Raw genomic sequence first — 14,126 nt, forward strand, 5'->3', positions numbered from 1 at the left:
TCAGTCAGTTGAACATCTGACTCTTGATTTCAGCTCAGGTTGTGATCTAATGGTTGTGAGATTGAGCCCCGTGTCCAACTTCATGCTGAGCATGGAGTCTGCTTGAGATTCTCTCTCCCTCTGCCCTCCTCCCCCACATTCTCTCTCTAAAATAAATAAATAAATATTTTTTAAGAAAAAGATTCACTATTAAATCACCTTTACTGTAGTATTTGTATCCTCCTTGTTTATCCTCAAATTTCTTTTATTTTGAAAATTTTCAAACCTATAATAAAATTAAAAGGATGTCCCATAAACCCCTCACCTAAATTCACCAACTGCTAGCATTTTACGACATTTTTATATAGATAGATACAATTTGTGTGTTTTTATGTATCTTAACAGATAGATTTTTTTTTGCAGAATCACTTAAAAATAAGTTTTAGGCATAAAAAATTCAGCGTGTATCTCCTAAAAACTAGAACATATTTATACATAAACAGAATTCTATCATGATAATGAAGAAATTTGATTTAATTGTGTTTCTTCATACAAAATCCATACTCAAGTTTCCTCAATTGTCTCAATATTGTCCTTTAAAACTTTATTTCCATCAAGTTGATAGAATAAATGAGAGAAATTATATGCAGAAAATGCATTTGATCAAATTGAACATCCTCTCATGATTAAAAAATAATTTTCAGCAAATGAAGTCTAGAACAAAATAGCCTTCTGACAAAAGTTACCTGCAAAAAACCTGTTGTTAACTTCACACGTAATGGAAAACTATTGAAAGTTTTCTTCTTGAAATCGGAAACAATACATGGATAGCCACCATAACCACTTCTGAACATAAGTGTGTGTGTGTGTGTGTGTGTGTATGCACATACATAGATGAGATCCTAGCCAATGCAATTAATGAAAAAAATACATAAGCAGTGTAATGATTAAAAAGAAGTAATCCTGTCGTTACTCATAGAGGACATAATTGTATTCATAGAAAAAAAAGCCAAACTATCAAAATTAAAAAGAGAATTTAACAAAGTTGCTGGTTAAAAGCTCAGTATCATGTTTCTACATATTAACAATTACAACAACAACAAAAACTAGTTGGAGGACAAAGTAAAAAATCAATACCATACACAGTAGCACCAAAAAATACCAAGCTATTGAAAGATGTGCTACGTTGATGTACCGAGAACTTTAAAACATTGCTAAGAAGCTTTAGAGAATGACTAAATAAATGAGCAACATAGCATGCTTATGAACTGGAAGACCCAAACGGTAAAGTGAATTCTCCCAAATCTGTTTATATATTCAATGTAATCTCAATTGTCCTGCAGGTATATTTCGAGGAAATGATTAGCTGATTCTAAATTTTACATGGAGATGGAAAGAATCTGGAATGGCCAAAGCAAATTTGAAGAACGAAGCTGAGAGTTTCTACACTACCAGGTAACAAGATTTATTCCAAAGCTACACTAGGATATTGATGCAATGATGAACAAATGGACTGATGCAACCATGGCACCTTGTCACAACAGCCACAGGAAACTAACATGGGGACAACTGAAGACCCACTAGGTGTCTCCACGCCCAGCCCCACAGGCACACATACAATCTACTCTCTGTGACCTGGAGCTGCTCATATGTTCTATCACTTCCTCTCATGGTGTAGTTAGGATGGTTTCTTCAGACATACGCACAAGCAGCCACGTCTAGTTAGCTATTAGCTCATCTCTTGAGCATTTAATTTCAGTGATTCTATTTTTCATTTCTAGGACAATAACTGTTTTCTAATTTCTCATGCTCCTTTTTCATAATCTTTTGTTTCACTTGAAATCTATTTCTTTTTTACCCTTTTCAACAACATATCTTGTCAATTTCAATTAGTTCTAGGAGCATCGGGGTGGCTCGGTCAGCAAACCATGCAACTCGATCTTGAGGTTGTGAGTTCCGACCCCACCTTGGGTGTAGAATTACTTAAAAAAAAAAAAAAAGGACAAAGCAAAACAATACAAAGCCCTAAATTTAAAAAAAAATAGTTCAATTATTTTTAATTCTCGAGTTAACACTCTTCTCTGTGGCATTGATTGATTTCCTCCCTAGATTATGTTTTACTTGTGTTTTGTCTCCAGCAGTCACTGACTATTCTATGACTGTCTCCTGGACCTAGAGTTATGAGAAAAGTTTCATATTTCCATCTGAGAGGGAACCAGATTTCTCGGGACTGACTTCTTCCCCCATGCCAAACTGTGGTCAAGTAGCCACTTTCCAGCACTTCTCAGGGAGAATGGACAGCGTTATTCTGACCCATTAAGCCAAGACAGCATGTTGAGAGAGGAAGGTTCATGCAGGGGGGCACTGAGTCCTTGCTTTTTCACTTTGTGTGTACCTGTGTCACTATTTGGCCATTAGAAACTTGGTCTCCAATCACTATGGGCTTTAGCTTCCATTTGTTATTCTATATAAGTATTTATAAGATAGCCCATTCAGAAGGAGCAGGCAGAAGGGGGAATCAGAAACGTGTGTGGCTAAGTTTAGGGTACCCGCTGGCTCTGTAGAATAGCTCACTGTGTTCATAAGAGTGTACCTCTCACAGGAGAAGTTAGAGTTACAAAGAAAAATGTTGCTGTTATCAGTATTTAAATTATTTTTAGAAGTCTGGATGAGCTCAGCCAGGGTAAGAATTCTCTAATCAAAGGTTCTAGGCACACTACCTCCATTTCCCCAACTATCATTCACTAAGAAAATAAATTATGAAATATTTCAAAGGTATAGATAACTACAGAAAATAGTATAATAAACTCCCAACTACACACTACCAAGTTTTTTTAAACAGATACTAACATTTTGCCGTATTTCTTCAGATGTTTCTCTTTTTAAGAATTAAAGTATTACCAAAAAAAATTTTTTTTATACTTCATTCACATAAGGCAAGACTGTCTCATTGCTGGAAAGTCAAGTATTTGGCTTTTAAAATGGGTGTGTATTCTGTGTACTCTTTAGTTATAGGGACGTATTTAGTCTTAGTTATGCCAGGGCCCTGGGATCGAGCCCCACATCAGACTCCCTGTTCAGCCGGAAGCCTGCTTCTCCTTTTCCCACTGCCCCTGCTTGTGTTCCCTCTCTTGCTGTGTCCCTCTGTCAAATAAATAAATAAAATCTTTTTAAAATAAATAAATAAATAAAATTTGTATATTAAATAGCACTAATTTTTTAAAAAGAGGTCAGCAATACACATGTTTTTGATACTAAAAACAGTAGGCTAGCCATTAACTTTTGCTTAATTAGGGAAGGAAAAAAGTTAAAAAGTATTTGGATGACAGTTTCTGCAAAATTTATTTAAATCAATATTTATTCTGACCCTTGTCATTATGGGTTCAGGCTTCTGAGTATATCTTTCTTAAGAAGGTCCATTATCTTCCCTCCACTATCCAGAAACCTGTTTTAATATTTCTAAAGACTGTTGACCTAATGAGACCTAAAGACTCATTTACGTGAAATGATAAATAACTGTTATAGAAAATTATGAGTAGAAAATAGTGTTGGTTTACTTAATGTTGAAAACCATGTCATCAGAGGTTAAATTTATGTATTTATTTATTTTCAGTTTATAAAGGCTTATATGGTCTGTCTTACTCCCTATCCTGACCTTTTATTCTTTCTCTCTTTTCCCCTCACCAGCCTCAGTGACTTCTCAGCTCTTCCTAGAACACTCCAGACACACTCTCAACAAAGCCTGGCTTGATCCTTCTGGAACACCCTGTTGTGATATTGGTCAGGTTAATTCACTCACTTCCCTCACACCTTTGCTTGAAGATAATTTTCTCAGTGAAGCCTACTTACTCTGACACCCTGTTTAAAGTTGTAATGCACCCACCATCCCAGCCCTTCCCATCCTCCTCATTCTGATCTTTGATTTTTCTCTTCTATAGCTTATCCCTGTCACTTTTTGCCTAAGAAAATAATAGGTGCTTTACTCATCTATGCCATGTAACTTATATCTTGACTATTTCTGTGCACACACACACCCTTGAGCAGGGATCTCTGGGGTTCATTGTTGTTTAGTCATTGACACCCAGAAATACATCTCAAGAGCAGAGATAGCATACAGAACTTGGTAGGTGCTCAATAAATAGTGTGGAATCGAATCTTTGAGCCTTTTTTCCCTTATTGACTCGGAATTCCCTAACATTACAATAAATTTTTCAATCAGTAGAAGGGTTCTAAAGAGTCTCTTGAATTTAGAAAAAGCATCTGAAGGCTGTCCCCTCAGCATCCTTTGTGTGAATAAAAATAAGGAATGGTGGCAGGCATCATTGAAAACCCAAGGTGAGGGGCGCCTGGATGGCTCAGTGGGTTAAAGCTTCTGCCTTCAGCTCAGGTCATGATCCCAGGGTTCTGGGATTGAGTCCTACATTGGGCTCTCTGCAGAGAGCCTGCTTCCTCCTCTCTGCCTACTTGTGATCTCTGTCTGTCAAATAAATAAATAAAATCTTTAAAAAAAAAAAAAGAAAGAAAGAAAGAAAAATAAAAAAGAAAACCCAAGGTGCCGGGGTGATGAGTATTGTGGAGGGCACGTGCTGTGATGGGCACTGGGGGTTCTACTTAACTAATGAATCACTGAACACTGCATCAAGGACTAATTATGTTCTCTACAGTGGCTAACTGAACTTAAAAATAACAAAAAAAGACTTCAGTGAAAAAAATAGTCATTGGATTTAATCCTTTAAAAAAAAAGAAAACTCAATGTAGATGCTTGAAACTTTACAAAGATTAAAATGTATAAGAAAAAAATCTATTAGGAAAAGAGTATTACTGGTATATTTAATTTAAATAAGTATTTCATTTCATTAAATCAAAAGGGAATATTTAATTAAATTATTACAAGAGTATAATGTTCTGCACAAAGATGTTATTAGAAGAGTAAATGTATGACACCTGGGCCCTAAGAAGTGTGATATGGTCTATGAATCCTGCACTAGAAGTCCAGGGACCTAGTCCTGGTTGATAGCAAACCACTTAGTCATTTGGAACAAATGGAGTCATCTATGCAAGGCTTATATCCTCTGAGATCTACTTCCAAAATTCCCCAATTTTATATATTTGGGAGAAACTAACAGGGAAAAAAATGTCAGTAGCTTGAAAACTTTTTCATAATTTATTTAAAAGTGCTTTTGGACATCCACCTTGGCTGTGAGGAAATGAGGCAGTTCACAATTACGGCAAACAAAAAATCAAACAAAAAGGTAAGAAACAACAATCTTCAGCCAGAGAGCAGGCAGCACAAAGCTGTATTCCCTGGGAAAAGGGAAACACACAAGTCCCCCCCCCCCATTGCCTCCGGCTTCTGCCTGCAGGGAATTCCCTCAGAGAGCCCCTTACCCCCATATTCCCTCCTGTGTCGCCCTAACCATAGTGTTTTTTAAGTATCTGTTTTCTTTCTCCTTAGACTAGGACGTCCTCCTGAAGGAGGAACTCTTGCCCACCTGCGTGTTCCTGGAACACACCACGGAGAAGACTCTCCGTGAATATTTGCTCAAGGAAATAAGTCCCCAAAGGAGCAGGAAGCGCAGGAGCCAACATTTACTGCACCACCGCACCGTGCAGCAGACACTTCTCAGTTTCCCCTCGAGCACCCGCAGTTAGCCTCGCTAACTTCACATTTGGAAAACAGAAGTTCATTACCTTGCCAGAGCCGCAGAGCCGGTGAGAGACAACCCCAGACCGCACCTCCTCTAGCCCCATCCTAATCAGCCATCTGCCCTCTACAGATTTGACTTCATTCGCAAACCTTTAGTCATAGCCGCATAACCCCCAGAGCAAGGAGTTTTAAAGTCTTCTTGGACTGTGGAATTGGGCAAAGTCAAGTGTAAAGATGAAATAACCTTATGAAGGGATTTTTTTTTTAAGATTTATTTATTTGACAGACAGAGATCACAAGTAGACAGAGAAGCAGGCAGAGAGAGGGGGGGTGGGGAAGCAGGCTCCCTGCTGAGTGAAGAGCCTGATGCGGGGCTCGATCCCAGGATCCTGAGATCATGACCTGAGTCGAAGACAGAGGCTTAACCCACTGAGCCACCCAGGCAGAAAAATAGCATATTCAAGAGCTGTTGGTTTCCCAGAGGCGGAGACTCAAAATGCATTTATCCAGAGGGACAGCGTTCCTGGCCAGCTCGGATCTTACTTCTGCAGACACTGCCCGACTGACTTCACTACCTCCTTCCTGAGACATCTGTGTCGGTGTCAGATTCCCCTCGAGGCTGCAGTTCCGCAGTGGGTGAGCATGCTTCCTGTCCTGACCTGCTTCCTAGGATTCCAGACCCAGCTGGGCAATCTTTGCTCATTAAATGATATGTATAAACAGAACAATGCTAAATAGGCATGCTCATTGAGAAGATTATTCCCTCAGTTGAGAATACAGCTTCTGAAAAGGTATTTAAAATGAAATATGACCATCTGAGCGATGGGCTGGTGGGCCTGGCTGGCTCAGTTGGTTAAGGGTCTGACTCTTGATTCCCGCTCCGTGTATGGGCTGGAGCCACCTCGGGCTCTGTGCTCAGTGGGAAGTCTGCTTGAGGATGCTCTCTCCCTCTGTGCCCCGCCCTGCACACTCTCTTTCTCAAATAAATAAATCTTTAAAAAAATAATAAAATAGGGCTAAAGGAGAAATTATTTTGGGGTAGTATGAGATTGCTTCCTAAATGATGAAGGTAATTGGGTGTGGTCCTGTTTGCTGACATCAATATAGAGATTTCATATATATTTAATTATTTGTGTTGTGTTTTTATTACTTTTCAACAATTATTTCTTATGGAAGGGTTCTTTGGGTTACTAGCTACAAGTTTTTCCTAGATGGCTACAGAGCTGTATTTCCATCAGAAATACCTATATCATTTAAGATAATTTTTTTGCAAAAGAAAGAAAGGGGGGACACCTGGGTGGCTCAGTCAGTCAAGCATCAACCTTCAGCTCAGACCAAGCTCTCCAGGTCCTGGGATTGAGCCCAGCATCGGGCTTCATGCTCAGCATGGAGTCTGCTTCTCTCTCTCTCTCTCCCTCTGCCCCTTCCCACTATTCATTCTCTCTCTCTCTCAAATAAATAAATCTTTTTAAAAATGATTATTTTTTGCAAAAAAAAATACTTTCAAATTTCAAGTTTTCTGTAAAATTAAAAGCATTTGGAATGCACCTGAGTCCTTCAGAAGTTCTTTAGTATTTTAACAAAGTCAGGCAGAAACAGAAAGTAAAAAAAAAAAAAAAAAAGAAAAAGAAGTAAAAAGAGAAATGGAAGGAAAGAAAGAGCAAGAATCCTGCAAAGCAGCATGTTTTCCCAGGTGGTACACGAGAGCATTCCAGAGATGGACACACACAATTCCAGGAACGTGGGTCTCACACAGCAAATACTGCAGTGACATCTCCAGACTCATCTCCCTCTTCTCGTTCTGCCAAACGCAGAATGGACAGATTTTTTGTCAAAATAAGAACCATTTCTCTTCTGTAGCAAACATTCCTTTTCATCATCTTCATTTAGAGCAGTGCTTCTCAAAGTGTTGACCCTGACCAGCCAACACCAGCGTCACCCGGGCACGTGTTAGAAATGCAAAGGCACTAGCTGCCCCCTGAGCCACCAAATCAGAAACTCGGGCGGAAGAATCCTGCAGTCTGAGTCTGATAAGCCCTCCGGGTAATGGAGGACCACTGATTTAGAGCAGCCATTTGAGATCTGGCTACCCATTAGAACCATCTGAGTTTAAAACGCCAGTTGTCTCTTAAAAGCCCTACAGTTGATTCTAATATGCAGCAATCTTTGAGAACCACTGCTTGAGACTTATTTTACTCCTTACCAATGAAAATAAGTCCAGAAAAAGCTACCAGCTCGGTGGGCTGGACCCGCCTGTTAAAAGAAACCAAGGACAGGTACATTCCTGAAGAGACCCTGGTTATATGTGAAGGCAGGTGTCAGGCACCCCTGATTTCCCTTGGACCATCTGCATCCCATATGTTTCTCTCTGTCCCCAGCTGTCCCGGGGCACTTGGAGCTTAAGCCTGACAGATGTTGCTTGAGAGCAACTGGAAGCAGATTGGTTGGGAAATGATGAGTTTAAATTTGATTCTTACATTTGATGCTCTTTTGAGTTTCAGATCTGGGGGCAAAGCTTTTTCTAATGTATGGCTATTAGCACCTTCGTGTATCATTTGTTGTGTAACAAACAGAAGCGTAATTTGAGGTGCAAAGCCCATCTTCCCTCCAGTTCTATCCCCCCTTGGTGGGACCTTCCCTGCCCTCCCATAGTTGCTTTATTTCAGCACATGTGAGGCTGCCTTCCAGGCAATCAGCAGTCTTGCTGCCAGTAGGCGGCAAACACGCAATGCATTTTATACATCCCTGCCCCGTCAGGCCCCCGAGTTCCTCAAGCCTTCGTGCATCCTTGTTGAATGAGTCCGCGAATGAACTACGAAAGCGACTCTCAGTCTCCGAGCAAGAATTTGTATATCCTGTCAGCGGCCACAAAATAAACAGATTTGTGGCTTTCGGCAAGGCAGGAGCTATAAAAATGGTTTCTACCCCAGGGGACCGTGAGTCTCCTTCTCGTCATTCTCCCTCATTCTCAGCAAAGTAACTGTTCTTTAGAAAACTAGAAGGTTGATTTCTTAAAAAGAAGAAGTTCTGATCTTTTAGGAAGAGGAGAGTAGGATGCACTTAAATCCCTTCAAAATCAGCGCCATGACAGGACATAATGTCCTTGAGGAAAGCCCACCTCTGCAGTAGGTTCCCTCCACACAAATCGCTGACACACCTGTGCTGGGGGGCAACAGTGACATAAAAATTCCTTTTTGCATGTCATCAAAGCCATAAGGATACTTTAACCACTGACTGAGGGCCCATATTCTACACATATTCTGCAAAAAAGGGGGAGGGTCACACTTTTATTGTAAGGGGCCAAATAGTGAATATTTATACCATGTGTACCATTGGATACACATGCAAACCATGAGGTCAGTTGGGGCAGCTACACAGCTCTACCTTGGACAGCGGGGAAGCACCGCAGACTCCACATAAATACACGAGTGAGGGTATATTCCAATAAAATTTAATTTGTAAGAAAAGGCGGTGGGCCGGATTTGCCCATGGGCTGCATTTTCCCCATCTTTGATACAAATGAATACTTGTACTGATATTTAAAGACTTAAAGACAGTCTGGGTTTTCAGCTTCCAGGTTGCTGGGGATCCGAAGGAACGACTCGGGCCCTGTCCGCATCACCCAGCAGCGGGTCCTCACACTCGGAACACAAAGCCCCGCAAAGCATACCCGTTCAGCCCTTGACCCCCAAAACCCCTCATTCCTAACGTTCATTTCTCACCTTCCCTTGGCATGCATCTTGCTTATTCTTTCTTCTAGAGTCCAGATTTTCTGAAAATGTGGAGTGCAGACAGACCACTTGCATCAGAACCTCCCAGAAATGCTTAGTAAGCACCGAGGTTCAGTCCCTCCGACATCTTCCTGCAACAGAAACCCCGGCTGTAGAGCCCGGGAAAGCACCCGGGCAAAGGGGGCTCTGCTGCAGTTGAAGAATCACGGGGACCGGGTCTGATCTCAGGCTGGTGAGATCAGGCAGAGGCGGGGCTCTGCGCGCTCAGCGGGGAGTCGGCTTCAAGAGCCCCTCCCTCTGCCCCGCCCCCTCATGCACGCACGCGCACTCGCTCTCTCGCAAGTAAAATTTAAAAAAACAACCCTGCTAAGCTGCTAACCTGCCACCGTCTGCCCCCGCACCATCTCACCAAGACTAGTACCACTTCCATGTAACCAAAAGTTTGCGGGGCTTCTCGCGGGGAATAAAGAACAGACTTCCTAGCTCCTAGTTTCTTATTTCCTAACGATGGAGGCTTACATTGTTGTATTTGTGATGGTGTCCATAGCTCTTGGCTGAGTCCAGACTCCAGTAGTGTTTCCGACAGATGGCACAAAACCGAAAGACCTCCAGCTTTGGAGACAGGTTGACTTGTGGAGCGGCTCCTCCCCTGTGGGCGGGGACTCTCTGAGTCTTTCTGGGTCTCAATTAGCTCAACTTTAAAGTAAGGCTAGGGGCACCTGGGTGGCTCAGTGGGTTAAGCCTCTGCCTCCTGCTCAGGTCATGATGTCACCGAATGGAGTCCCACGTCGGGCTCTCTGCTCAGCGGGGAGCCTGCTTCCCCCCTCTCTCTGCCTGCCTCTCTGCCTACATGTAATCTCTCTCTCTCTCAAATAAATAAATAAAAATCTTTAAAAATAAAATCAGGATAGTATTAAATGCTTGCAGGTTGTTGGTGAAGGGTCCGTGGACAAAAGGATGAGAGCAATACAAAGCGAAGGTCAAGCAAAGCTTTATTTTGAGTCAAGCATTGAGAACCAAAGCCACCGGCTGGGGGCAGCCTCTTACAGAGAGGGTGACCCACCCCTCCCAGCCTCACAGACTAATTTTTATAGAGCAAGGGCCATGTGGTTGAGCCTGGCCACACACAGGTGGTCAGTGAGATTGCAACATACAGCGAAAGCTGCAGTCATACTGCGTCACACACGGATGGCCAGTTGAATTACAATTCACCCCGTAGTAGCTATTTGAACTAGCCTATCACCCTGGTCAGATTTGGTGCCCAGAAGGCGGGCCCACATTCCTTGGTAGTCAGGGAGATAGTATGTGCGCTTTACTGATTGGATGTCTCCACCTGGCCCGACTCCTCTTTGCATCTGGGCTTTGTTATCTCTCCCTGAGCTGACACATCCTGGTGTATGGGCTCTGTTGTCAGGGGCTGGTCAGCCATATTTTACTGGTTTCCCAGACTTGTTTCTAAGTAAGTTCCTCTGAGGGGGCAGGGTAGGTTTAAGTTTTACTGCATAAACAACAAAATGGCTGTTCAACCAAGGTGAAATCACTCTGGCTAAATAGGCCCTTACAGTTGGTAAAGTCAAGTCCTATAAAACCGATAAAATCACTTAGGCGTTCAGTAGTGGCATTCAACATTGGATAATGGTTCCACCCCATCACCTGTCTTTTCACTCTGTAAATGCGGCTCAAGTGTATTTCTTTGTCTCTTTCACTTTAGTCTCTGCGCTTGTTGGGCTCAGAAACCCCCGCTTAGCCGTCTCTTTATTCATTTATTTGATGAATGTTTGCACAGCATGTGAGAAGTACTATGCACTATGTTCTTGGGAATCTAGAACTGAGAAAAAACACAGAGATCCTGCTCTCCTAGAGTTTATAATTCAGGGAGAGAGAGAAATTATATATAAATAACCAGTGAGGTAGAGTGGTGGTTTTCGATGAGAGAGTGGAAGTAAGGGCTGCCTCCCAGGGACACTGGGCCACATCTAGAAACATTTTTGGTTGTCACGCCTGGGGTAAAAGTGCTTCTGGCTTCTAGTGAACAGAGGCCAAGAATGCTGCAAAGCATCCTACAATCTCAAATGCATTTAAAATAACTGAATGAGGCCTAATCCAAAAGGCCAACAATATGTGATTTCATTTATCTGCCATTCTGGAAAAGACAAAACTGTAGAGATAGAATACATCATGGGGGCTCAGTGTGAATCCTGTCCCAGCCTTCTTGCATAACCAGGCCTACAGGGTCACTCTCTCTAAATGTACAGCCATCCACACATTCAAACCTTCTTCCTACTGTCCAGGCTCTACTTGCTGGACTCCCTAAACAAGCCCATTTTGGTCAAGGTCACACCTTCTTATTGTCACTAGATAGGTAATACTCCAATATTTTGCTCACACTGTTCCCCGTAACTGGAAGAGCTCCTTCATTACCCCACATCTTTCAAAATTCTACTAATAATTGAAAACTCTCAAACCACTGCAGCCCGAGTAAGCATCCCTGTGCAATCCTAGAGGCAGGTGCATCTGCCTCCCGCAGCGTGGCTACTCATTATAATACTAGCTCTCATTTGAATAGATTATTTGAATAGATTATCCCTCATTACTTCCACTTGCTATAGCTAAAATCTCTATTTTATATAGGAGAGGTTAAATTATTTCCCTAAGATCAAGGCCACTAAATGGAGAAGCTGAGAAACCTAGAAAGGCTGAATCCAAAGGATGTCTTCTTTGTGTGCTAATTCACTATCTCTTTTGTATGGCTGTAGATTTGAATGTCAATAATTCCACAACTAAGCTCCTTGAGAACAGGGGCTCTTTTTATACTTTTTTAAAACATACTCCTTTTGTAATCCTCAATATGCTAAGTAAAGAAGATATTTCTAAAATAAATGTCTCAAGGATTTAAAATTATGGCCCCCCAAAAAAACACACATGCTTGAGGCTATTGTCCTCATTCAATAAATAGTAAACAAAGGCACTTCTATAGTTAGCCTGTAAGAGCAAGTGTGGACTTGACGCATTTGGCATATAAACTTTGAGCATGTCCTCATATAAAATAAGAGGATAATTCTGAATCTTTTTAAAAAATTGCTTGAAATAAAACTGACCAACACGGGAAGAATATACTCCCTCATATGCAACCAAAGTTCTATGTGCTTGTAACATACTTCTAAATATTCTTTGAACTCTGAAACTTCATCAGTCTGTCCCTGGTTTTGGGGTTTCTTGTTATAGTCCTTTATTTTATCTCTGGCTATTGTTCATTTTCCCTTCTTTTCCTTCTGTTAAACTCAAACACAAAAGGAGACCAGACTTGAAAATTTCCAGAGCAGACAAAACCAGTTTAGTCATACAAGCAAAGTAAATTCAGCTACTTTCGTAAGACAATTGGGGTCAACTTGACCTGGGTCCCTTCTTGCTAATGTCGCTGAGAAGCATAAGCAAAACTTAAATTATTCCCCAAAATTGATGGGAGGTGGCCACTACCCAATTCCCTTTGATTTAAGAAACTCTCAGATGGGAACCAATCACCGTGAAGAATGAACAGTTACCTCCTCCACAGTATATAAGCTTCTTATTAGCAATATACCTGTGAGCCTCATTCCATGTTCTAGTTCAAGTGCTCTTGGTTTTCCAAACTGTCTTCTTGGTGTGTGCACAATTAACTGGTACTAATTAGCACTTCAGAGATGCACTGTTCTTACTTCTGGGTTTTGGATCGTTTTTTTCCCTGAATTTTTAACACTTCTGCTTTGAGTGTTATATTTTACATCAACAACTTTTCAAAATTAAAATGCCTCCAAGTATCACAATGGATCAAATTACATTACAAAACTGTAATTGTGGAAACAGACGTCTCATAACACAGACCAATACTTCCATGGTTGCAAGATGAAAAACATTTAGTTATCATCTCATCATCAGAATTTGTTCAGTTTCAAGTCTGTTTGAATCGTTGGATAGTTTGAATTTTATCCAACTGCCATCTATTTTTTTCTTCCTCTTCCCTCACTTTTCTGTATGACTTATAGGGTCTTTCCTTTCTCTCTCACCAATGACACCAAGAAAAATAGTTGTTTATATCTGCCCGTGCCTCCTGAAACAGGAGGCAGCCTAGCTCAGATCTAAAGGTACAGAATATATTGAATAGACAATATAAACCTTATGTGTGGGTTTATAACACAGGAGATATTGCTGTCCTGGAAATATTGAAGACCCTCGCGCTTAAACCTCAGATCTATATCAACAATGGGTTTGGAGAGACAGTCACATTAGATTAAGTGTTCCACCTAGTGCCCAAATCTAACCTAGCACATTCTCTCAGGATTCTTGGAAATACCCAAGAAAAGATGAAAGCAAGCTGGCTACCTCCCTTTCTTTACAAAGAAAATAATAGGTAATGGGTAAGCCAACCTAGGTTGGAACCATGGTTCTGGGATCTAGTAGCTATTTACTAGCTGTATGATGCTGGCAAGTTAATTAACACCTGGAAACTGGGAGGCCCGAGTTCTAGTCCCAGCTCTGACACTAGAGCTGTATAGAATCCCAGGAAGGTCCTGCCGGGCTGCACCAGGCAACAAAGGTTTCTGTAGAGGTGGTCCATGCTACTTGTCTACATCAATATATTACCTTAGATCGGAAATTGATCATTTGGGATGTGATCATGATAGCGTTGGCTTCAGGACCACGAGAGGCAGGGCGGTGATCTGAGAGCGTAAAATCCTGGGCCACATCTAGTTGAAGCCAAAGACAATCAGAGCAGCAACCTGCTAGTCTCC

This window comes from Neovison vison, chromosome 3 (assembly GCF_020171115.1).
Source record: "Neovison vison isolate M4711 chromosome 3, ASM_NN_V1, whole genome shotgun sequence".
Lineage (NCBI taxonomy): Eukaryota > Metazoa > Chordata > Mammalia > Carnivora > Mustelidae > Neogale > Neogale vison.